Raw genomic sequence first — 23,943 nt, 5'->3', positions numbered from 1 at the left:
AAGATGATATTTAACACGTGTTTATATTGATTGTATCTATCAAAGAATGGTGCCAAACCACTTTCAAGCACTTTTGGAGCAAGGATATTTCACCCCCTTATTCCCCAGTGGAGTTCTCCATATAGTCCATTCTGGAGATTGATGTTAGTAAGACCTCCTACCAGAGTGTTTACGACTTGAAGGCCTAGGTAGTGTCCGCATGGGACAACTTATAGGGGGAGACCATCAGTACAGCCTGTAAAGCAAAGCAGTTCCCAATCGACTGAGAGCTCGCAAATGTTGAAAGAAATTTTCGCGCTTTCAAAAGATGTTTCGAGAAATAAATATTGTTTACTTTCTTGGCTGTTGAAGTTGTCCGAAAACTTATGGGTCACCCTGTATATAATCCCCCCTTGCAAATACATGAAGCGCCCTTGTTTTACTGTCTATTAAAAATGTATGCTTCTAATGCCTAGTTTTATTATTGTATCACACCCTAATATCTATTACAAATATGCTATTACATTCTTATAGAGCTGTATTGTAGATAATTAATTAAAGATTACATTGGAAATAATAAGATATTCTTCTCTAATTATTTATCTTTTATCTTTTTTAATCGATCATAAAAAAAATATGTACAAATTTAGACATTTCATACTAGGGATTTTCAGTCCATATTTCCTTGATTAAACTCAAATATCACTGTTTATTATTGACATCAAGTCGTTTTCAATGCAATGTTGTTTTATTATTTTTGTTTACTTAAAGACATTTGATGGAATTTAATAGAGATGTATTTGAAGTTTGTCCATTTAATGTATCTTTAATGGTACAAGCTTAATATTTTTCCATTTTTCACGAATTAAATTTAAACAATAGGTATTGTGAGGAGATTGATTTGACAAAATAATCTGAAAATAGTGCTCGGCACAACTTTTATTCAATATGTGAGTCTTCAGATCTATTAATTGCCTCCATAGGAGGCATAAATCCCTCGCAGACCTTGACTATGTAGTCAGACTAAAGCTAAGTCCACTCCTTCTTGATACAAGCCTCTAGAACAGGGGTCGGCAACCTATGGTACGCTCATCACTGCTGGCATATGGAGGAATATTGACTGGCACGCGCTAATTCGAACATATTCCCGCAGTTTGTGTATGTTTTTTTTACCGTTATTGTTGATAGTGGCACACTCATTGATTACAAATGTTAAAGATGGCACCTCTATGTCTCAAAGGTTGCCTACCCCTTCTCTAGAGACTGGGCACTCTTGTGAGGAGTAGCACGCACCCTCCCCTCCAGATACGTCTAGGTAGAGTAGTCCAAGGGTTTGCGTCTGGAGAGGAGGGCGGCTACATGTTGAGGTCACCAAAGTCAGGAAAGTTGTCTCTTAGAAAGGCCTGGATATTTGCAGTGCGATGACAGGGTGCTCCGTCTTGAGTGGAAACAAAGTTGTCTCTGAACTTTTCTCTGGTCCAAGGTAGTACTTTTTTATACAGAAGTTCGATGTAAGCATCTGTATCCAGCCGCTCCTTCCTCTAAAGAAAGATGGAAGGGCAGATTTTGCCTGTTCTGACCAATAGATTTTTTGTTCTGAAGATAAGTCTCACTGAAGCTGAGACATTGTTGGGGTGGGATGTAGTAGTGGCTGTTCTGCTTATTCACCATGGCATCAACGGGGAAAAAATTTTCATCCGAAAAAAACAAAAAAAATTCCTAATTTTTGATGCCCTTGAGAAAATTTCGCATCTTCTTTGCTCTTTCCATCTGTCTCATCTTGCTCTGTTCAAAGATAAGAAGTCTTGCTATCCTCCTCCGTGATTTTTGAACCAATGTCATTCCAGATTGAAAAAATAAAATTTTTACCACTAGATAAAATCAACCCTATAGTAAAAATATCAACTATGAGCCCCAAGATAGCTTTAATTAAGATGCAATTCATCTCAATTTGTAAGCACAAAGAAAAATTAAAATTTCTACCGAAAAATTAAAATGGCTCTGTTCTATCATTTTCTTGTAAATAAACTTTGCATTGAGTTTAGATTTTTCACATTTCATAATGTTTTCCGTCGTAATTATCATTTAAAATCCAATTGAGTTTTGCTACGATACCAGCGCTGAGCATATACTGAAAATTTGTGCCAGACGTTAAACAGTCCCTACGATAGTCATATCCTATGCTATATTGCATCTGACAACCTTTCCTCCAACAAGAACAGGGAAATGGTCCAATATTAGTTTGTAGTTAGTTAGTCTATTCTTACAAACTATGCAGTGATTCTTCAATAATTCTTGAGAATTCTTCTATGCTTAACAAAGCTACAAGCAAAATGGTGAAATGTACATGTTTTCTCAAGTAGATTTCTATTATTTTTTTTTCCTCACAAAATGTCGCTTTGTATGTTGTGACAGATAACGTTACTTCATCGTTTTCTTTCATAACGTATGCAATTTGATCTTCCATTTGTAAAATTTACCTTATTAATTAACTTAAAAGGTTGAATTCATGCAGATCGTCTGGTTAGTTATAGAGTAATATTCAAGTACACTTAATGCCCTTACCAGACCAAAAAGTTGTCGCTAGCTAACTATATTCGGACAAATATTGATAACCATTGTCTTCGTTTCAGCCTTTGGTTCATAGATTTGTTTAATAATAACGAATTTAAATTCGACCAATCAAAATTCTGAACACTAATAAGAAGGAAAAGAAGCAAACAAATCGACAGCTGATAACAAAAATAAAACAGTGTGCATTTTATATCAATGAGTCAATGCTCCTTAACTTTTATATGTATTCCTCATATATTACTAATGAATCGTGTACAGATTATTAGCAAAAACTAATTAATTTTCAACCAATCAACGTTATGTACACTGATAAGAGGAACCCAGTCTTATCTTTATAATATATCACAACCTTTCTTTAAAAAAGGGAGGAGAAAAGGCCCAAAATCAGTTGATGGCTAGTCAATTCTTACCGCCAATTGTTGAAATATTCTTGATATATATTATCAAAGAATATATAATCGGTTGTTAGCTCATTGTTTTCAATCCTTATTCTTTATTTAATATTAAAGAAATATCAACAGCTTAACAACAGCTATTTTGAGTTCAACAATAATGAGGAGAAGAGAAGTAAAAAAATCAATCGTATACAAAAAAGTACGAGTAAATGTGTTCATTAGTAGAGCAACGCCGTGTAAAGTAAACATATTTAAATGTATAAGGTTTTATGGTCAATGTCAAATAGATTAGTTAAAATTGTAACTAACCACGTCTTGACTTGCTAGTTTCAAAAAAACTAATCATGTTCATATTCTAATTGACGTCATAAGTAAATAATATAATTCTATTTTTTGACTTGTCATTCAATGTATGTAGGTATGCATTTTATATCAGTTCAAAAATGGTTAGGAATTGCAATAATGGTATTTATTAGTGATCTAAATTTGATAGGGTTTACCGAGCCCAAACTTTAAGCAGAATCAGTATTATTTGAATGCAGAAAGGGAAAATGTTCCTGCTTTATAACCTTGAAAATTTGTTGCGGAGGTATAATTGTAAGTCCTTCTTGGACTCAGAGTAGAATATATATCTCCCTCCCCCTCCTCCCTGATTGTAGATGATCTAATGAAACGTCATGACAGCTAAGCTGCACTTCTCCAAAACATTCTTCAAATTGTCAGGGTTGCCCAAAATACGTACGAATTTCATCACTAAATATATAATACCACTAAGCTCTGGTGGAACGCTAAGGTTTAAGTCTTTTATTTCTTGGTCCCATTTCGACATCCGATAGTTCACTATTTTAATAGGTTTCATTGTTATAAAACAATGTTGTTTTAGGACCCTAAAATGCCTGACATCAATAGTTTATTGTATATCACAGCCCTTTCTACGAAAAGAAACCGGAAAGATGTCAAAAATTAGTTGTTAAGAGCTAACCAATTCTTTGGAACTATGGAATTTACTCGATACTCGTTGAGGGTTGTTCACAGTTTAACAAAAAACTAAATCTATCTCAAACAATCATCGTTGTTCAGAACACTGATAAGAGAAAAAGAAGGAGAAACATCTACAGTTGACAACAAATGTAGCGGAGTTTTTTATTTTAGTGAGAAAACCCTATTTCATAGATGGCTGACATTAAAAATGCTGACGTGACTATATTAAAATGCCTTATTTAAGCCCAAATTCATACAAATAGATCTTAAGCTGCAAGCTGTTGAACAGTTAATTATAACTATTTTTGTAAGGAATTCACATTGGTACGTTTATTGTCTCACGCAACTTTTCACCCAAAAACTAAAAGAAAAAAAGGCCCAAAATTGGCTTTAATTGTACATATAAATGTTAAAGAAGAGCTGCCCATTTTTTGAAAAGAAGAAAAAAATCTGACAACTGCCAGGATCAATCCCATGGTGGATCTTGGCTTTAATTGTACATAAATGAGAGCTCGTTCCAGGAGATCAAATAGTTGAGCAAGTAGTTCGTTGGCCACTGTCTCATTGATGAAGGTAATCAGTGGGTCCTTGATTGCATGAGATGTTCTATTTGTTATAGATTCAACGTAAACTCAGACAAAATAACGCTTAAGATCCGGACTACTGGAGGCCATATTTCCTTCTTAATGAATTCATAGAAATTCTGACTCAGCTACTTCAGTCTCAAGCATGACAAGGTGCTGAGTCTTCTTTGCTTGTTTGCAGACTCAAGGCCCCAGAATTGGGACTTTAGTCACATTTGAGACTATCCAATTTGAAATCCCTATGTTCTTGCAGAGTAAAAATTATAGTCACTACGTTGTTTTTCCTCCGATGCTTAAATTTTTTTATATTGGGAGTAACTATTACCACTATGAAACTTAGTCTTAATGCATCACCTTTTCGATAAGTATTCAATTTAACTATTATTTCCTAACTCAATTCGTAAAGCCAATACAAAATACAGAGTTTACTTGCTCAGAACTATTTTTTTATAGATATTTTTTGTTGTTGATTCTACCTTGATACAAGGAAATTGAATAATGGTACTTCACTAAATAAATAAATCAATCAGGGCTCATAGAGAGATACATTTTAGATACCAGCAACAGTACATATATTTTTGTATACATACTTCTTTTTATTTTAAATGTCGAGGAAAAACCATAGGTGTGAAGGTTATCTCGTCGGTTGAATGAAGTTCAAGGATACGTGCGTATGTAGTATTATAATTGTAATCAAACACAAATTATACAGATAACACGTAGAAGTAACTTGTACAAACCTTACCATAAGTAGATTTAAAAATATATAATATATCACTTCCTTACCTTCATCGTATCTCTCAACCTTTCCCCTAAATATAACAGGCCAAAATCTTATGATAATAGAGATAGGACAAATCCTTATTCACAGTATCTGGATACAGTATAAGTAAACTGGTATTATCCAAAAAGATCCGAGACCCAAACAGACTTTAGGTACTAGAACTTTTAGGGATCTTAAAAAAGATCCGAAAGAATATTGGGATATTAAAACGCTTATAGTATTGTTTCATAAACATAGGACAAGTCTTGGATCCGGATCTGAAGTACTCGGCTAAGGTGAAGGGAAATATGTATTATCTGGTATCCGAACAAACTGCAGGTACTCACACTTTTACAGATCTATAAATAGATTTGAGGGATTTTTCGGATTAATATAAAGCTTGTTGTATTGCTTGTTAAAGATAACCCAGGATTTGGAACCGTCTAAAATGTAATTAACCTTGTATTATCCGAAAAGATCCAAGACCAGAACTTGTTTCGGGTACTCGAACTTTACGGATCTTAAAAAAGATCCAAGGGATTTTTTGGATCTTAAAAAGCTTATAGTATTACTTAATCAAGATAAAACAGGCATTGGACCCGTATCCAAAGTACCCGGGTACGGTATAGATAAGGTTGTATCATGCAAAAAGATCCATGATCCGAACAGGCTTTGGGGTTTCGAACTTTTAGGGATCTTAAAAAAAATACAAAGGATTATCGGGTATATTAAAAACTTAGTATTGCTTAATAAAGCATTGAATCCGTATCAGAAGTACCGAGTACAATATAGGGAAATTTGTATTATACAAGATGTGGGATCTGAACAGGGTTCGGGTACTCGAAGTTTTACGGATCTTAGAAGTCATTCATCCTAGTTTTAGATCAAGACTGAACTGGACGTACTTGCAGTCTTCAGTCCTAAATACGGACCAATACAACACATAATAGATTATTTAAATTGATAAAAAACGAACAGATGTAAATATATACAAAATGAGTATTAAATTTTGAAGGTACTTAACATTATTTACTTTGAGCAATAATACTCGCTCTTACAAAACATATTTCCGTACGCACTTTTGCAATACCTCTACACTACTATGCATAGTCAACCTCTCTCTGAATGCGATGCTATTTATTAAATAATAATAATTACAATTTACATCATTATCCTTACTTCACTTCTAGGCCGAGTGAAAGTTTGATGCAGATTCACATTTAATATGTATATAAAACATTTTTGTAACAAAATGAACATGGAAATTCCTGCCACTTAAAAAAGAGAGGTCTGGGACATCTATAATAATTCCTTGATAATTACAAGCAAGCACTACATAAAACCATACAAACATATATTTCACCTTCAACATAAAATAACATTCACACAACAATGTGAATGCTGTATAATAATAACCGGGTCGGCATATATACATGCCCTATCAAGGCCGTTCACAGCAACTATGGTGAAGCTCTCATTGAAAGAATAATATTATTGTTATTATTCTCGTATTCATGTTCTAACTTGTATAAGCAACTTCAACCAGTTCCAAACAAAAAAATTGAGATGCATAATTTTAAAATATAAAATTAATAATCAATTTAATCAGGGTGGTTATTAAAGCCACATTAAATTACCTATTTTATATATGTTCTGAATAATTTCAGATGAAGACTATTAAATGAAGATGTTTCTGTACTCAATAAATTACATGACAGGGCCAAAGGGCATAAGGCTTGTTGTAAAGGGGCATACGATCCACTTTTAAATGATTTTATTGATGTATGCTCTGTTCAAGTTGCTAACCAAAAATTGAGATGAATAACTTTATATCAAGATTTATTAGGAATATAACTCACTAAATTTAAAGACAGGGTCCCCTGCAGGGGCAAGGGATTAGGGTTGTTTTTGGGGGTATTAGCGCCACTTTTAATCGTCTTATTTATATATATATATTTCGTACCAGTTGCAAACCAAAATTTGAGATGAAACATTTTAAATTAAGATGTTTCACTACTCAATAAATTACATGATAAGGCATGAGGGGCGTCTCCAGAGGGAAAAGGATAAGTTTGGTTGTGTGAGGGACATAAAAGCCACATTTTAGTAAATTTTACCTCTAATTTTCATTAAAATTTTTCTTCCCCATGAAAAAATATTCTAGTACAGAACAAAAATTTCTTCATTTGGGGGTTGTCAAATCGAAAATTACGTTATCGATGAGTTGTAAAGTAATCATTTTACATTATAAATAAATGTTGAGCTGAAAGGATCGGGCCACGGGCTTTTTGGGCTTGTCAAAATGAAGTTCGGAGGACAGGCGTCCGAGCATGGGCATTGCCCGAATCCACCTCTACTTTTACGTGTTTTTATTTTATTGATATAGGTTTTGTATAATTTGTAAACCTACAAAATTCTGATGAAGAATTTAAAATGAAGAGTTTTTAGTAATTACAATCAATAAATTTAATAAAAAAGGCGTCAGCAGGGACGGGAATAGGGGTAGTTTTAAGGAGGGATTGGAGTTAAAGTATAGAGTGTAAATTTATTGATCTATGTTTTGTAAAAGCTGTTGTATATATAAGGTAAAGGGAATAAGTTGACAACCAAAAATTAAGATGAAAATTTTAAAAGAAAACGTTTTCGTACATATTTACATGTTATCAGTAAATTTAATGGCATGGACGTCCGCAGAGAGAAGGACAAATTTAAGAGGTACAATTGAGTACCCCTTTAAAAGATTTATTTATATATGTTTTGAAGAGGTTATACCTTGTAAAGACAAAATTGTTCAAGTTGCAATCGAAAAATGAGTTTAATATTATTAATTAATGAAGAATTTAGAGTAGAACTTGTAATTAAAGGATACTACATTAATTGAATCGTCCATTGCTGGTTTCTATAATTATTAATGCTGTTATTTTTGAATTTTTTACATACGTTGCAACCAAAAAAATGAGATGCTTAATCTCACAGTAAAAACTTTTTATGAGAAAAAAGGAACAATTGAATATTCCATGGATGGACAATATATTACTCATGTAATTATGACTTTTATAAATTATAAAAAATTGCTAATTGTATATAAGTACTCCATGGCAAATAATGGATTTATAATGCACAGAGTAATTATATAATAAAAATGAAGATTTGCAAACTAAAAATCAATATGAAGAATATTTGATATACATGAGATGTAATTTTTGTCATATTCAATGACAATTATTAATTAATTAAAAGCAATATGTGGGACATTATAACAGTAAAAAGGCTCACAGTTACATTACTCGTAATTACATAATAAAAATGAAGAAGTTAGAGTGGATTTGTAATGAAGAGAGTGCACTAATTCAATATTTCATCAATGGTCCATATCTTTATAATTATAATGATCAAATGTCCACAATAGTTATATTACTCATAAAGACATTATAATTCTAATAAATCATATCAAAATAATAGTTGGTCATTATTCAGATATTGCAATTAAATACTGACAAAGAAATTGCAACTGATATGCAAAAATTATATTATTATATATGTAAATAGATCCTTACCTTGAAATTGAAATGGTATATTGTTAAATTATTTTGTCTAATCTTTATAATAATATGTAACACTTTAATCTTCTTAATATTTTTTTTTTTTTTTTTTAAAAAATATCACTACCGACAAAAATTACTCTTATATTTAAGTATAATGACAATTTTGTTTGACAAAAAATACTCTATAAAAATGAATGTCCAACTACTTCCGCACACGGCTTGATAATCGTACTAATGATCGAGCTTGATAAAAAGTTCACATACTCTGTAAAGAAAAAAGTTTATAAACATCGTGCAAGCGCTTAGTACATAAGAGCGCAAGGAAGGACACATTGGAACCTATTTCTTCTGCTGCTTGGAGAGCGCTTTTATTTAGTAGTAGTATCTTCTATTTGCGTGTGCGTGATATTTATTGAATGTAATCAGTGCTCACACTATTTCTACACAAACCATTTATAGTACCATCACTACCATCAAAAAGGAGTCTGTGGAAGAGAAGAAAAAAAAGTTGAGTAAATGCATCATTTATATTTTTTTGAGCCTTTTGGAGAAAAGATGTAGGGTACTTAAGTTAATATTAAAGCCCTATAGGCGTCAAATAGTGAATAGCTGTGGATTTTTTTTTTTTTTTTCTAAAAAATAAATTTCTCTAAATAGCTGTGGACTTTTGAAATTATTTTCCAAAAACTTAATATTTGAAATAATTTTTTCAAAAAATCAAACTTTTAGAGAATGGTTATCGATGTTTGATTGTTTTTTCAAAAGAATTTACAATTATAAATTTTTATCAAAAAAAAAAAAAATATTAGTGACTTTGTGAAATTTAATATTTTTAAGTTCTTGTGAATTGCTGTGGATTTTTGAAATTCTTTCTCAAAAATTAATTTTTAGTGAAGAAATATGGATTTTTTTTTTTTCAAAAATAGATTTGGATTTTTGAAATTTTTGAAAATAACTATAGATTTTTGAACTTTTTTGAAAATAACTATAGATTTTTGAACTTTTTTTCAGAATAGCTATGAATTTTTACTATTATTTTCCAAAAAAATTAATTTTTCTGAAGAACTGTAGACTTTTGAACTTTTTTCAGAATAGCTATGAATTTTTGCAATTATTTTTCAAAAAAATTAATTTTTTCTGAAGAACTGTAGATTTTTTTTCTTCAAAAATTGTAATTTTTGAGAATAGCTATGGATTTTTGAAATTTTTTTAGAATAGCTATAGATTTTTGAAACTTTTTGAGAATAACTATGAATTTTTGAACTTTTTTTTTAGAATGGCTATGGATTTTTGAATTGTTTTGTCCAAAAAGTTAATATTTCCGATACTAAGGGATTTTTTTTTCAAAAAAATTAATATTTCTGATACTAAGGGATTTTTTTTCTTCAAAAATTGCAATTTTTAGAACAGCTATGGATTTTTGAGATTTTTTGAGAATAGCCATAGGTTTTTGAAATTGTAAGAGAATAGCTATGGATTTCTAATGGATAGCTAAGTTTTTCCGAAAAGTTTAATATTCGGATATTTTTTCAATAAATCAAAAATCAGGTTCCCCCTCCCCAAATATAATTAAATGTTGAATTTTTGCTAAACAATCTGCATTTCTAAAAAATTATCCACTCCTATTGAAAATAATATTAAGTATTTTCTTTCTCCAAAGGCTTAACAAAGACGTTTTTTGATAACCTTTAAAAAAATACATAATTGATGACCATGTAACCTCTTGTAGCTCCCGTTGAGAATCACTACTACGGACTTAGGAGATAATAATTTTTAGAGGGTATCAAATTTTTCCAAAATATTTCGGTCTATGATATTTTAAATAACCTATAGTTTGTGATTATTATAGTTGAAATATTATAATTTCATTTTGGATAAAAACTTCTATGATATATTAACTACTTGTAACGAACTTTTGGTACTAAAATTTGACTGATTAACTTTAATGTGAGATTGAGAATGATATATAGAACAGTAGCTGGTCTTTCAATTAGATTAATGCGTATAACTAAAATTAAAAGAAAAAAAAAAGAAGATAAATTGAAAAAGCAAAAGAATGACTTAAAATTGAACAAATTCATCAAATTACCCAAACATAGATTAAAAATTATGAATAGTTTGAATAAAATATAGTTTTTCATTAACATAAAGTTGAATTTATTCTGAAAGATGTTTCAGGAGTATATTAATACTTTTCCAACATTAAAATCTATTTTAAACAGATTTGAAATAATTTATCAAAATTGGGGTGCAGAAAATCCCAGATATCTAACAAAGGGTTAAATAAATTACTTATTATGAACTTTTTTTGAATAGTACTTTTTTTTTATGACCTTTAAAAAAATATTTTCTTCATGACATTAGAAATCACTTTTATGGGTGTAAGAAAAGAAGATGAACTTTATAGGGGGGGGGGGGCGTAACACATTTTCCCAGAATGTTTGAGACTATTATTTAGAAAAAATATTTTTCTATAAAAATACCTATTAATAGAGAATATATTTTTTATCACCTTCATAACTTCGCTGAGCACCCCTTCGGAATCACTGCTATGGACGTAGGAGATATTTATTTTTGAGAGGGATAACAATTTTTCCCCAAATATTTAGGCCTCTGATTTTTGTATGACCTTTTTTAAATAAAGGAATTTTGGAAAATTTGTCGCCCTTTTAAAATATTCCCTGTCATAATGGGCATAACACTATTGTATATTCTTTTTGCAAATACTTCAAAAAAGAGGCAGAGAACATTTATGAAAAATACATTTATTGATGCCTTTTTTTTTTTAGAAAATACATATTTTTAGGAACTAGGAAAACTCCCCGCCTGAAAATTACCCGTATTTAGTTCAAACTTTATAATGAATAACAACACATTATAAATTCGCTTGATATTATTTATGACAAATACCTAAAACATATTTGTTTGTTCCATCCCCCGAGGGAGTACTCCATTCTTCTATGAAATGGATCGAGAGGTTTGGTAAGGAGAAGAAAGGGGGGGGCGGGGGAGAAATAGCTTGAGCTAACATAGACTATAAGATTGCAAAGCGTGACACATTGTTCACTCGGCCCATGACATTTGGGGTTTAACCCCAACAAGGCTTTCACGCCTAATCAAAATCCTTGAAACTTTTTTTTCTTTGGTATTAGAGGGGTTCTTTGGATTTCTCTGATTCTTTGGTGGTTGCTTTTAAGGATCCAGGGGTACTCTCAAGTATTTCACGCATCCCGACGACTTGGAACTTTTTTTTGACATAAGAGGGATATCTTGTATGTATGTGATGGTTTGGCGGTGGTTTTTAACAATCGATCACTACCCTGGGACACTGGCAATCCGAGGAAGGATATTACCCTATTTTAAGAGGCCCTAAGCTATTTATTATTACCATCTCCCATATATTGCAATAATATTACTCACACTTGAAGGTACTCCCCTGAGGGATAGAACACACAAATAAGTTTAGTTATTTTTCATAAATAATATTAAGCGAATTTATAATGTGTTATTGTTCATCATGAAGTTTGAACAAAATACGAGGAATTTTCCCACTGGCAATTTTCCTCCATAGCTATTTTCTCGAGAGTAGTTTTCCGCTCACGATTTTTTTTAGTAATAATTTCAAAATACTCCTTTCAAAAACCACTAATCCTTTCAATATTGTTAATATACGTTTATTTTTCTCCAAAGGCTCAAAAAGCCTTGATTAACATAGAAAAAGACATAATTGATGAACTTTAAATGAAATTCTTGTTTGACCTTAAAAAGAAAATACTTTTAATAACCTTTTTTTTTAGCTCCCTTTAGAAATCACTGCTTTGTGTATATAAAAGAATAATTTTGTTGGAAGGGGGGGGGGCTATACATTTTCCTCTGGATATTTAAGAATATGGAGTTTTTTTAAAGAGATTTTTATCATTACCATTTTTAAAATAGTTAAATATTTGCAAAATTTGCTGTCCTTTTAAAAAAGTCTCTACTCCTAATGGGCATCACCCCTAATTATATTCTTTTCATCAAAGGCTCAAAAAAGGCAAGGATGACCTTTATAAAAAATATATTTATTGATGGTCTTATTCATAATAGACATTTCTTTTTTAGTAACATAAACAAAATACACCTTTATAAAAACGACTATGCCTTTAAAATAATTAAAATATAAATATTTAAAAGGAATAACTCTTAAAAATCCAATATAGAATTATTTACATAGTTAAAATTTGTTTTAGTCTTAAAATCGACCATTCATAGTCAATAAAACTTCCATTTAGCGCTTTTGGTTTATTGTCGATTGATAAGAGTCTATAAATTATAGACACAAACTAAAGCCCTCGCTTACTCCAAAGACCAGTAAACATCCTCCAATCACCGATCCCAAAATATTTTCTAACTATCGTTCCTCTATTTTGTGAAAAAGCACACCCCTGAAAAAAATAAATGTCCTCCTCTTCTGGCTCCTCACAAAACCTGCCAATAGTTAAATTGCCTTTTTTTAACCCATGTATTTGTTGTCAGCAAATTTTTATTGACTTTATAGTTGGGTATTATAGTAGACTTAGTTTTAGTTTAATCAACATTGAAAAGGACTATATGAATATCATCATGTATGTATTAAATATTAACATAAAAAAAGGAAAGTGGAAGTAGTGATAAGTATCGGCGGTCCTGAGTATTTAATTCAAAAATGCTAGAAAATGTACTACAAAATATTAAATATACTAATTTCTTTCCATTGCATAAGAGATCAGAGGGCTCCGATAAACATACTAGTATTTAGATTTCTAAAATTTGTATGAAGATAAATTATTCATAGATGCTGACTGTTATTGTTGTCTTTATTTAAAGAAGCTAGAAAATAATCATTCCTCCATAAAAACTATCTTGACTTTCATGAGAAGAAATGTTGGTTCCTTTCCTCAACTTCATGAGAATGAGTAATTCATGAATGGACTATATGCATATAATCTTGAAAAATCCTGATCCAAAAGGATGATTGCTCTTTGTTATCTTGGTGAGTCAGTCCTTGCTCACTAAAGAAACAGATTCCGAGACCTGAACTTATTTGACATTAGCATCGAAATAAGGAGAAGCAATCCATACACATCTAGAAACTCTTTTCTTGTTGCCTAACCTTGTTCTAGTAACATTGACTAATTGATGGATTAGTTTTAATGGATTTAAATACAAATTATGATACAAAGACTACTAGCGAGAAGGACTTCATATGTTTCTTATTTGTTGAAAAGAGTAGATTTTTGAAATTAACTTCTTGGGTTGTCCAACTCATCTTTGGAAGAACCACTTTGAGTATAGAATACTTATAATTTAATTATCACTTACTAAAATCCCTTTTATAAAGTTTCAAAAAATAATGAGTAATAAAATGAAAGGACTTTTGTCAACCGGTTTATCTTAGGTTTATACTTTCTCTGAAGTCTTTCTCTTGCTAGAACTCTTTGCTCGGATAATCATAATTATTATTCAGGGAGGTTTATCATTTTTCTGAAATGCGGCACTACTCACTGGCGATGTGTTTACAAACGAATAAAAGTGAACAAGCACATGCACTATTAAGAAATCATTTCTATTTGTCAATAGACAGATATTTTATGGCTTTCCTAGAAGTATATATATATATATAATGGTTTAATTATGTCATATTATAAATAAGGATACCTTTCACTACTACATAATAAGATTAGGCTGTTAGAATTACTAATAACTGTTGTTTGTCAAAATAAAAACAATCTTTTACAAAAATCATCAAAGGAGAAAACCCTAATATTATTTTTTTGCTTCATATGTACAATATAATTACAGCCCAATATTTCATAGACATATTTGAGTCAATTATAGGCTTATTACTTAAATTTATGGGATGAGTTAAGATACTAGTAACTATAGCTTAGAACCTTTATTTGATTTAAAATACTTATATTCGCTCAGATATGGCCTCTTTCAAACTAAATATGTTAATTTCTCATTCTTTAATTGTAATGTCAAATGAATTTTCCCTATTTTATGAGCAATTTGCGAATCACCCAAAGGGTCGATAAGAATAATTTGTTCATAGAAACTGACGCTCAATCCACATTCAATATGGAGAAAATCTCTTTCTGCTTTCTGTTGACAAGTCTTAACGCTGCTATTAATCTGCACAAAAGTTATGTAGTTATGTTTTTACGTAGTGTTCTTGGATATTCCCGTATATATAATGGCACCATAGTACGGACCATGAAGCGTCATTACATCATAAAAATATTGGACCGTCCGTTACTTTAAACTCAAATTTCTGAGCTAGATCCCATATCTCCCGGAAAAAAGTTCTTAAAATATTATAGAAAGAAGGAAAGTTGTCTTTTTATGGAGAAATGAGCGCGAGGAGAAGACAGGAGCGAGACTAATGATATTACTGAATTAAGATCCCTATTACTATCAGCTGCCTGTTTTATAATTTTGGGAGGAGAAAATGAATTACTACGATAAAGAGGAGAACTTTCTACATCTACAGGACACAAATTTGAAATTTACACTCTTGTATTATATTGATTTGAAAAGTTGTGTCTCTAACTATATAGGCTGCCATGTATCTCAAGTACCTGCAGCTTTTTTTTTTTTAAATCAGACGAGAAATATCATTTCAGCGAGATTCATGGATTAGGGCATCAACCCTTCATCGTACAGGTAAAAGAGATATGGTCAGGCTGACGGAAATGGCTCGTAAGACCATCTACAAAGTTAATAAGAGGCTAGACCACAGCAACACTATAGAGAAAAAGAGGGCTCCGAAAAAAACCAACATTATTTTCGATACCCTCACGGACTCCCTAACCTGTTTCTCTGAGTGTAACAGGCTCCTGACAGCCTTGTACATTAACTTTTCTAGGGCCAACCTGCTCATCTGGATCCTGACAAATTTATCCTACGGGATTGCTGTCTTTCAGTAATATGAGTCTGGCCTATGTCAACTTCACTTTCTAGGACACGAGATTGTGGCCACCATACAGTCAGGATGTCAATCCCCTCGAGTTTTCTTTCTAACCACACATCAACCAGTAGCATCCATCACGTAAACGTTGAAACCATGAAGGCCTCTGTCGACAGGGAGTGGTCTACTATAGACTTAAACATCCTTTTTAATTCGTGTAACTTTTTTCGCAAGAGGCTTGTCGCCATCCATGAGGCCAATGGAGGCAGGATAGAATAAACCAATTGGCTATTGGCTATGTACCAGAAAAAGATAAATTAAGATTTGCATTTAACACATAATTAAAGAATAACGGGCTAATTTCTTATTTATTTCCAAGTGTGGAAGTTTCAAATTTTCCCCCTGTAAAATAACACTCTTGCGTGGAAAATATTATAATCATATATTTATTTTGCTATGCATTTTAAAATAATTGACACCCAGGATAGGCAGGAATGCTTACTTCAAAGAGAGACGTTAACACCACAACCGCCAATTAAATTATTAACAAAAAGAAGAAGGAGCGCACGCAACAACCGTTTTTCTTTCTCTAATTTCTAAACTTAGCTTTTTAATTATAAAAATGGCATCTCTAATAATAAGCTCTAGGCAGTAGAAAATAAAACGAAAAATTATAATGAGTCTGGTGTTGTCTCGGTCCTTATTTATTCAGTTCAGTACAGTCCATTCTAGGACTGGTCATTTCTACCTAAAAATGTCGATGGTTTATTAAACCAAATAAGATATATCAGACATGTATTAAGAAAATACGCCTATCTTGCGAAAATATCCTTCTTTTCTTTATAATACAATATTTATATTAATATTTTTACTTAGTTATATCATTTTTTCCCATTAGGTATATAACGGAATAATTAAAAAATAGGTAAAACACCCTCAATGAAGGACAAAGGATCAATTTATCCTTCTTTTCAGGACTGGACTGGATAGAATCGGACCGAACTATACTGCAGTCTTCAATCCTAAATAAAGACCGACACAACAATGTCATTTGTGTAAGAATTCGGGAATATAAAGTGTAACTCATAGTCTGAAAAGTCCAGGGCTTCACACATGATGACTTTTTTGAATTTACCTTATTTTAAGTCAGCATTTATCTTCAAAAGACAGCTGTCAAAATTTCATGACAATATATTCTTTTTTTTGTGAGTAATTAGTGTGGGACTCTACTTTTGTTATTTCCAAAACAATGGATCAAATCAATTTTGTGTTTTAATTTTATACTGCTTGTTAATGGGAAAAAATAGCTTAGAAGCTAAGCAATGGCTTGGATAGTGTTATGGGGACTCCACTCCATAAAACGAAAAAATTATTATAATAATTTAAAAAAACGAGTTTTCTTTTTTAAGCCCCGGACTTTTCAGCCCATGTGTTATTAGATAAAATATTCTTTTGCGGAGATTTTTTTTTGAATTTTGAGTGCATAATTTCCTTTTTGACTAACTTTTTTGACTTTTTTTTAAGAAAAAGTAAAATTTTCATTACGATCCAATAATAATGAAAAATTTGAAATAAATTTTCATTTTCTGTCAAATTAATTTAAAATTTGACAAAACAATTGTCTTTCACACAAAATGAGAGAATTTCTAGAAACTACCGTACAGGAAACTTTGGAATGTCAATAGTTCATGGTTGAAAATCCCTTTTATTTAAAAAATTGGAATTTATTTTGAAGAAAAATAACATATCTATAATAATCGCTAATTACCTATTAATCTAAAGCTGCCCAAAATCTGCCCATTCAATTGACTCATCATTATATCGGTCAGACTCTTATTATACTGACCGTTTGTTTAATAAAATACATCACAGAAAACCGTTTAATTTACATACATGATATGATGGGTTTTGTCTATATGTGATCCTTCAACACTAATGCAAGCTAGTATGATTTTTATGAAAATTGAATGTGGATTGTAGGGATGGAACGCTGCACTAAACCAACGGTTTGGTACAAATTGTGGTACACCTTTCACGCTACTCGATTCGGAACGGTAAATTAGTAGAATATTTCTAATAGAATTTTTGTATTTCTCCAAATTTTTTCGATATTTTATTCCTTAATAATTTAAAAATTTATACAAATAAGTTATTTATAAATATACTTAACTTCTCTGTAACACAAAGGTTTAGAAAAAGATGAACTTGTCTACATTTTCTGATAATAAACAAGACCGATTAGCAGTTGCAATATTGCCAGCGGCCGAGAAAAAATATTTCATTTGATAGAGATGTTCCTGTAGTTGCGAAGTATCGTGAAGCTAACTTGGAAATATTGGGAAGTTTACATATATTCCCTTCTCCATACCCATTATTTTTTGTCAACTGGGATGTCTTTTATCATTTTTAAAGTCATTAACTCTTTTTAGTATAAGCAAATAGAGAAATTATTTATTATATTAAAGGATACTTATGGATTAAAATCTTACTACAACTAAATCTAAATCCATGAATAATAGAATAGAATCAATATATTTAATATGTGATTATATATATACGTACCATACAGAGTGTTAAAAGGTACGAAACAGTAAGGGTTGTACATAATCGAACACCGGTACAACTCTATAGCATACCACCCCTAGTGGATTATATTTGTATTATACTACGAATTATTATCAATTTCTATAAACAAATTATTCTTATTAACTCTTTAGAGGACTCTCAAACTGTTCTTAAAGTAACTAAAATTGATAGTCTTTGTAAAATAATGAGAAATGAGGCATATGGGCCATATTGTGGGAATTCAAGTTTCTTAAATTAAATAAAGGATTTAAACCAGAGGTCGAGTAACTTTTTTTAGCGCTAATTCAAAAGAACTTGTACTAAAATTAATTAACACTAACTAGGGCAGGGGCGTTCGCAGGATTATATTTTGAGGGGGGAGCTAGTTTTTGGAATTTTTTTGAAAAACATTTCAAAAATCTACAGCTATTCACATAAAATAACATTTTTGAAAAAAATTCAATCATAAATTTTTTTGGTAAAATATTTCAAAAATTAATAGCTATTCACGAAAAATTAATTTATTTGGAAAAAAAAATTATAAGTGCAATATTTAGAAAAATGACATTTTTTTGAAAAAAATGTGAAAAAGAAAATTGTTGGAAAAAAATTTCAAAAATACACTGCTATTTAGAAAAAGTTAATTTTTTGGGAGAAAATTTAAATATCAAATTTGTTGTATAACAATTTTAAAAATCAAATTTATAATATATTTTTTTTGTCCAATATTAAATTTTTGGAAAGAAATCCATAGTTATTCACAAAAAATGAAATTTTTTCACCTTATTTTGCATAAAATTTTTCAGGCTGACCAAAAAAAAATTAGTAAAATTTTCAGCCTACCCCTGAGGACGCCCCTGTAGTGGCATGTTGTTTATTTAATTTAATACGAGGAAGTAGTACTCGCATAACCCCCGAAATTTTCTAAATTACCCCTGTTCCCCGATCACTTATCTAAACTATAGTAAACATCTTTGAATATTTTAACTCATCCCAGAGTTGGTAATGATAAGCCTATAATTGACTATGTCAATGAAATATTAGGCTTTAGGTATATATTAATTAAAAGAATTAATTGGAATTTTTTCCTATTTTTGATTTTTGTTCAATATTGTTTTTATTTTGATACACCACATATCTAGAGTAAAAATTTGTCCATGAAGTATATTAGTAAACCTTTTGTAGCGTAGATTGTACAACTTAGGTATTGAAATTGTTTTTCCATACAATATTTGTCAAATATTGAGATTAATTAATAATTATTATATATTTCTGCAAAATTCTCTTTTTTTGCAAAAAGTGATTTGTTACATATTTTCTTTCGAACCACGATCTGTATTTTTAAATCCATCAGTAAATAGCATAATCTGTAATTAAGATTTAATACTTTTGTTGTAATAGTATAAAAATAAATAAATAATTTTTATTGTAAAGTGACCAGACGGACATTTTCCTACTAATAAAATCCTATATTTATCCACGATAATTAATAAACAAAAAACAAAACGAATTGCTAGTATGGTCTAATTATTTGTTTCTTACATTTTAAAAATTGCATTCATGGTTTCCCACCTTATTTAATTAGTTCATAATATACGCTTAATTTAATTATATATAACTCATTAACCCAAACGTTAAATGTATATTAAAGAATCACATCTATACTAATAAAGCAAAGTTTGTCCGAATGAATGTTTGAATATATCACAACAAGTCACCGGGTTGAAAGTATATAAATATACCTGTGGTATATCATAGGCATGTTTTGGTTTAACAAATAACAATGTAGTCGTATTCATAAAATATTGCATCAAACATTTATACAGGTCCCCTGCATTTTGTGCTCCCTGATGTAAATAATTTGTATATATATATTTGATAATAAGAAATCAAAAAATGTAATGAAATATTGCAGGGGTGCACAGGTATAACAAGGACACTGTTTCTCATTGTTTTATCTTTATCGGTCTCTTACATATATCATAATTCATAAGCATAGTCACTAGTCAGTGATGGAAATCCAGTGTAGAATGGGCATGTTAAAAAAAAGATACCAAAAATCAACATGGTAACCCTGAGAATTTGAAGAATATTTTGGAAGAAAGAGAGAGAAATGCTCATTACGTTTCAGCTACAATCAGTTTTGACTAGGATTGAAGGAGAAAAGGATATTAAAAGGACTTTTGGTCGAATTACTTTAATGTTGATCCTCAATTCTACTCTGAGTCTAACAAGGAATTACAATTATAAGCTCTGCAACAAATCCTCAGGGGTATGCTCCGCCTTATATGAGCACACACGAACGTTCAATCCGATTTTGAATATAATTGAATCTATTTAGGAAGGATTTTCACAACTATGAAATTAAATAATAATGACGACTACTAAAGAAAAGGAAAATTCATTCTTCAGTTTTCCAATTTCAAAAAACGGACCAGCTAAAATATACACCGGATTTTCATCTCTGTGCTTAGTCGTATTAAAGAAATATTACGTTCATGTCCATAGAGCCTAAAATGTGTATATCGGGTGCACTGTGATGTATATCAGATACATATTTTCCTATAAGAAATCATAATGTAGTCGTATTAATTAAATACGCCGACGTGTACGTATAACAAAAGCAGTGTTTCTGTGTTTTTTATTGGTCTCTTTTGTATATCATAATTCAATTGCATTTACAATATATGTTAAGATTTGAAAAAAAATATTAACGCTTCTATGTAAAAATGTGACTTTTTTTTACATTCTTAAGACTAAAGTACTCATGAGTCATCCCAAAATATTGTTGTTTTTTTCAAACTCTTTTTCATAATTCTTTAGGAGATAATGCGTCACATGAATTGATATAAGTATTGAGTAGTTACGTGGTAGTGTGTTTATAAAAAACGAAGCATAACACTGAGGATTTCTTGGGGACTTGTCTTTTATATTATTAAAGTGAAATTTGTCTTTTAGTCGACCCCTAATTTCTACCAATGTCATATAAGTATGAGATGTTACTTTTCAGATGTCTAATACTTTTATAAAAATATATCATTTATTATAGTGATGAGCATAGATGAAAATAATACTATCCATGTTTTGGAGAAGAGCAGCTTTCATTTAGTTAGCTTTTAGCAGCTATGCCATCAAGGTAATAAATAGAAAGGGTCTACTTATCTAACGATGATATTGACTGGAATTACTTCTACTCCGAGTCCAAAAGGACCACAGTGTTACTCTTCGTTATTCATGAGTAAACCCATTCGTTGTTACACTTAATAGTTCATTCGATATAGTATACTGGGTGTAAAAAAAGTACTGAGACCTGCCTCTAAGTAGTCATTAAAATACTCATAATTGATCAGGATGATATTTTAAATAGAAAACTTTATTTTATAATATTTTTTACTATAACAAGTAACAGTAATTATGAGTCTGGACACAATCAGCCAACTACAATGTAGTCTTTTTTCATTATTCTCCCCTACTGGCTAACAGAGGTATTCAAGGGATCAATATGCGGGTGATGGACTTTGAAGGCCTTCTTCTCAATATGCCACCAAATGGAGTAATTCAGTGGATTCAAATCTGGGCTCTGAGGTGGTCAAAGATTCGTGGACCAGAAGTTCTTGTTGCTACTCATCCACTCTTGTACAACTTTAGCAGTATGGGCCGGAGCCCGTCCTGTTGAAATACGTACGTGACCTTGTTGGACTTCTTCATTGTCTTGGTGATCTTTGGGACCACATTTTCCTTCAACACTATTAAGTAGTTGGCTACGGGTAACCAGTATCCAACAGGAAACCAAATTGGAGTCCTTTTTTCTCCAGTTGATTCCACAACCCCCAACATAATAACAGATGCCGGATGTTTGGTCATGGTGACTATCCTGATGCTTTTTTCAAGCTTTCAAACATATCACCCAATCATTTTGCTTGTTGTAGGCGGGGTCAACAGTATAGGTTTTTTCAGAAGAGAAAAAAAATTAACCTGGTGCTGTTGTTCTTCAGATTATTCAAGAGTTGTTGACATTGCTGAAGATGGAGTTCTTTGTGACGTTGGGGCAGGAGTAGCCTCTCAATTCTTCTAAACGACCTCCCTCCAATTTTTTTCACAGTAGACCGATGATCTTCTTCTTCTTGGTATACTCTGACAGCTTTATTGTTGGGTTGACCTTAGATGATGTCTTCAGGCTTCACTTTGGCGGGTCTTCCACTCTTGGGTTTGTCCCACCAGCTAAAGGATCTCTGATCCGACAGACTGTGGTCTTGATGATGTTTAAGGCCTTCATGATGTTTGAGGTGGTTCTTCCAGAGCAGATTAAATTGCCGAAAATGGCTCTTCTTGATACCAGCGCTACATAAACATAATTTTTGAATAGAAAATGTAGATCAATCCAAGGCATAGAATCTAGTTATTCAAAAATAATCGAAACTTTCTGATGTAATCAACAACATTTATTCAAAAATGTATTATTACAACGTCTCATTACTTTTTCTACATCCAGTATGTTCTCTCCTCAAGATGAAATAATACTAAGAACAGCTTTAGATAAAAATAAAAAAACATCTATTCAGGTACCCTCTGCCAAAATATGATAATTTTCATCAGTGCTGATTGGCAAGATGACATTTGCCCACTTTCACGCCTCCAAAAATCTGATTGTTCATCATTCACGATTCTATTATTTTTTTTAGATTGTCGGATCGGGATATATAAGTGTTGTTGGTCTTTGTTCAACTTATTGTAGAATTGAGGATCAAGATCGGTGTATTTCAGCCTATACCATTGCTAGATATGGAGTAAGATTTGTGTTTATTTTCTTCCTCTCAAGGCTGCTTGCAGTTGGTCTAATAAAACGTAATGACAATTAAGCAGCAGCTTAATTCTTCTTTAATTGTTAATTCTCTTCCCAATCAGTCTTCAAATTTTGTAGATTTCCAGGGTAATTTTTGGGGTCTTTTATTTTTCACATATCGACAGGACATATTTTATGCAACTCTGGTTATGGAATACAAAAAAGGGCTCTAAGAAATAATCCGTGAACCATGATAATGATAAAAATTAAGAATAAAATCAATAATTTATGAGTAAAAAATAGCTAAAATATGATTACTTTTTCTTTCGAATAAAACTAAATACTTAAATTTCACACTATTTATTAACGGATCCCGTTAAAAAAAATCGGGAAAAGGAGAAAATCTAATACTAAATTAGTCATAGCGGGTGTAAATTAAATTATAGCTGACTTTTTTAGTACTATAATGAATCACAATACAAAAGTGTGGGCGTTGCTAATGAATGCAATGAGGTATTTAAGTATAGTGAGGGCCCAGTCAATACTGCTAAAATAATTATTTAATGAACACTAACTCAGTTCTTTAAGAAAGGTCAATTTGGATTACGATCCACAGGAAAAATGTGTTATTGAAGAGGTTGATGTCTTTTCTATGAGCCTTTTCTTTGGCTGGAAGAAAAAGGCCTCATTTGATACGAACACCATAATGGAGGAAGGGGGTACCTACTCTTCTGCTTCAGGACTTCCTTACCCTTGCTCTAGGCGATCAACTTGTTGCCGCAGGCGTCGGCAGTAAACACTTTTTCGTCTATTCGGAGGACAAATATGACCAATCTTCAACTGCCT

General features: G+C 31.3%; 1 protein-coding gene across 1 annotated transcript in view; it reads right to left on the bottom strand.

Moving 5' to 3' along the window:
* LOC121119208 (uncharacterized) overlaps window positions 1-9,057 on the bottom strand; it is a 51,113-nt gene extending 42,056 nt beyond the window's left edge. The window contains exon 1 of the mRNA XM_040713831.2: window positions 8,834-9,057. The gene's annotated coding sequence lies outside the window, so the exon portion shown is untranslated. The remainder of the gene's footprint in view (window positions 1-8,833) is intronic.
* Between the last annotated feature and the right edge of the window lie 14,886 nt (window positions 9,058-23,943).

Source organism: Lepeophtheirus salmonis, chromosome 6, assembly GCF_016086655.4.
Source record: "Lepeophtheirus salmonis chromosome 6, UVic_Lsal_1.4, whole genome shotgun sequence".
Lineage (NCBI taxonomy): Eukaryota > Metazoa > Arthropoda > Copepoda > Siphonostomatoida > Caligidae > Lepeophtheirus > Lepeophtheirus salmonis.
Note: the sequence above shows the minus strand (reverse complement) of the source record. Positions and strands in the feature narration are given on the sequence as shown.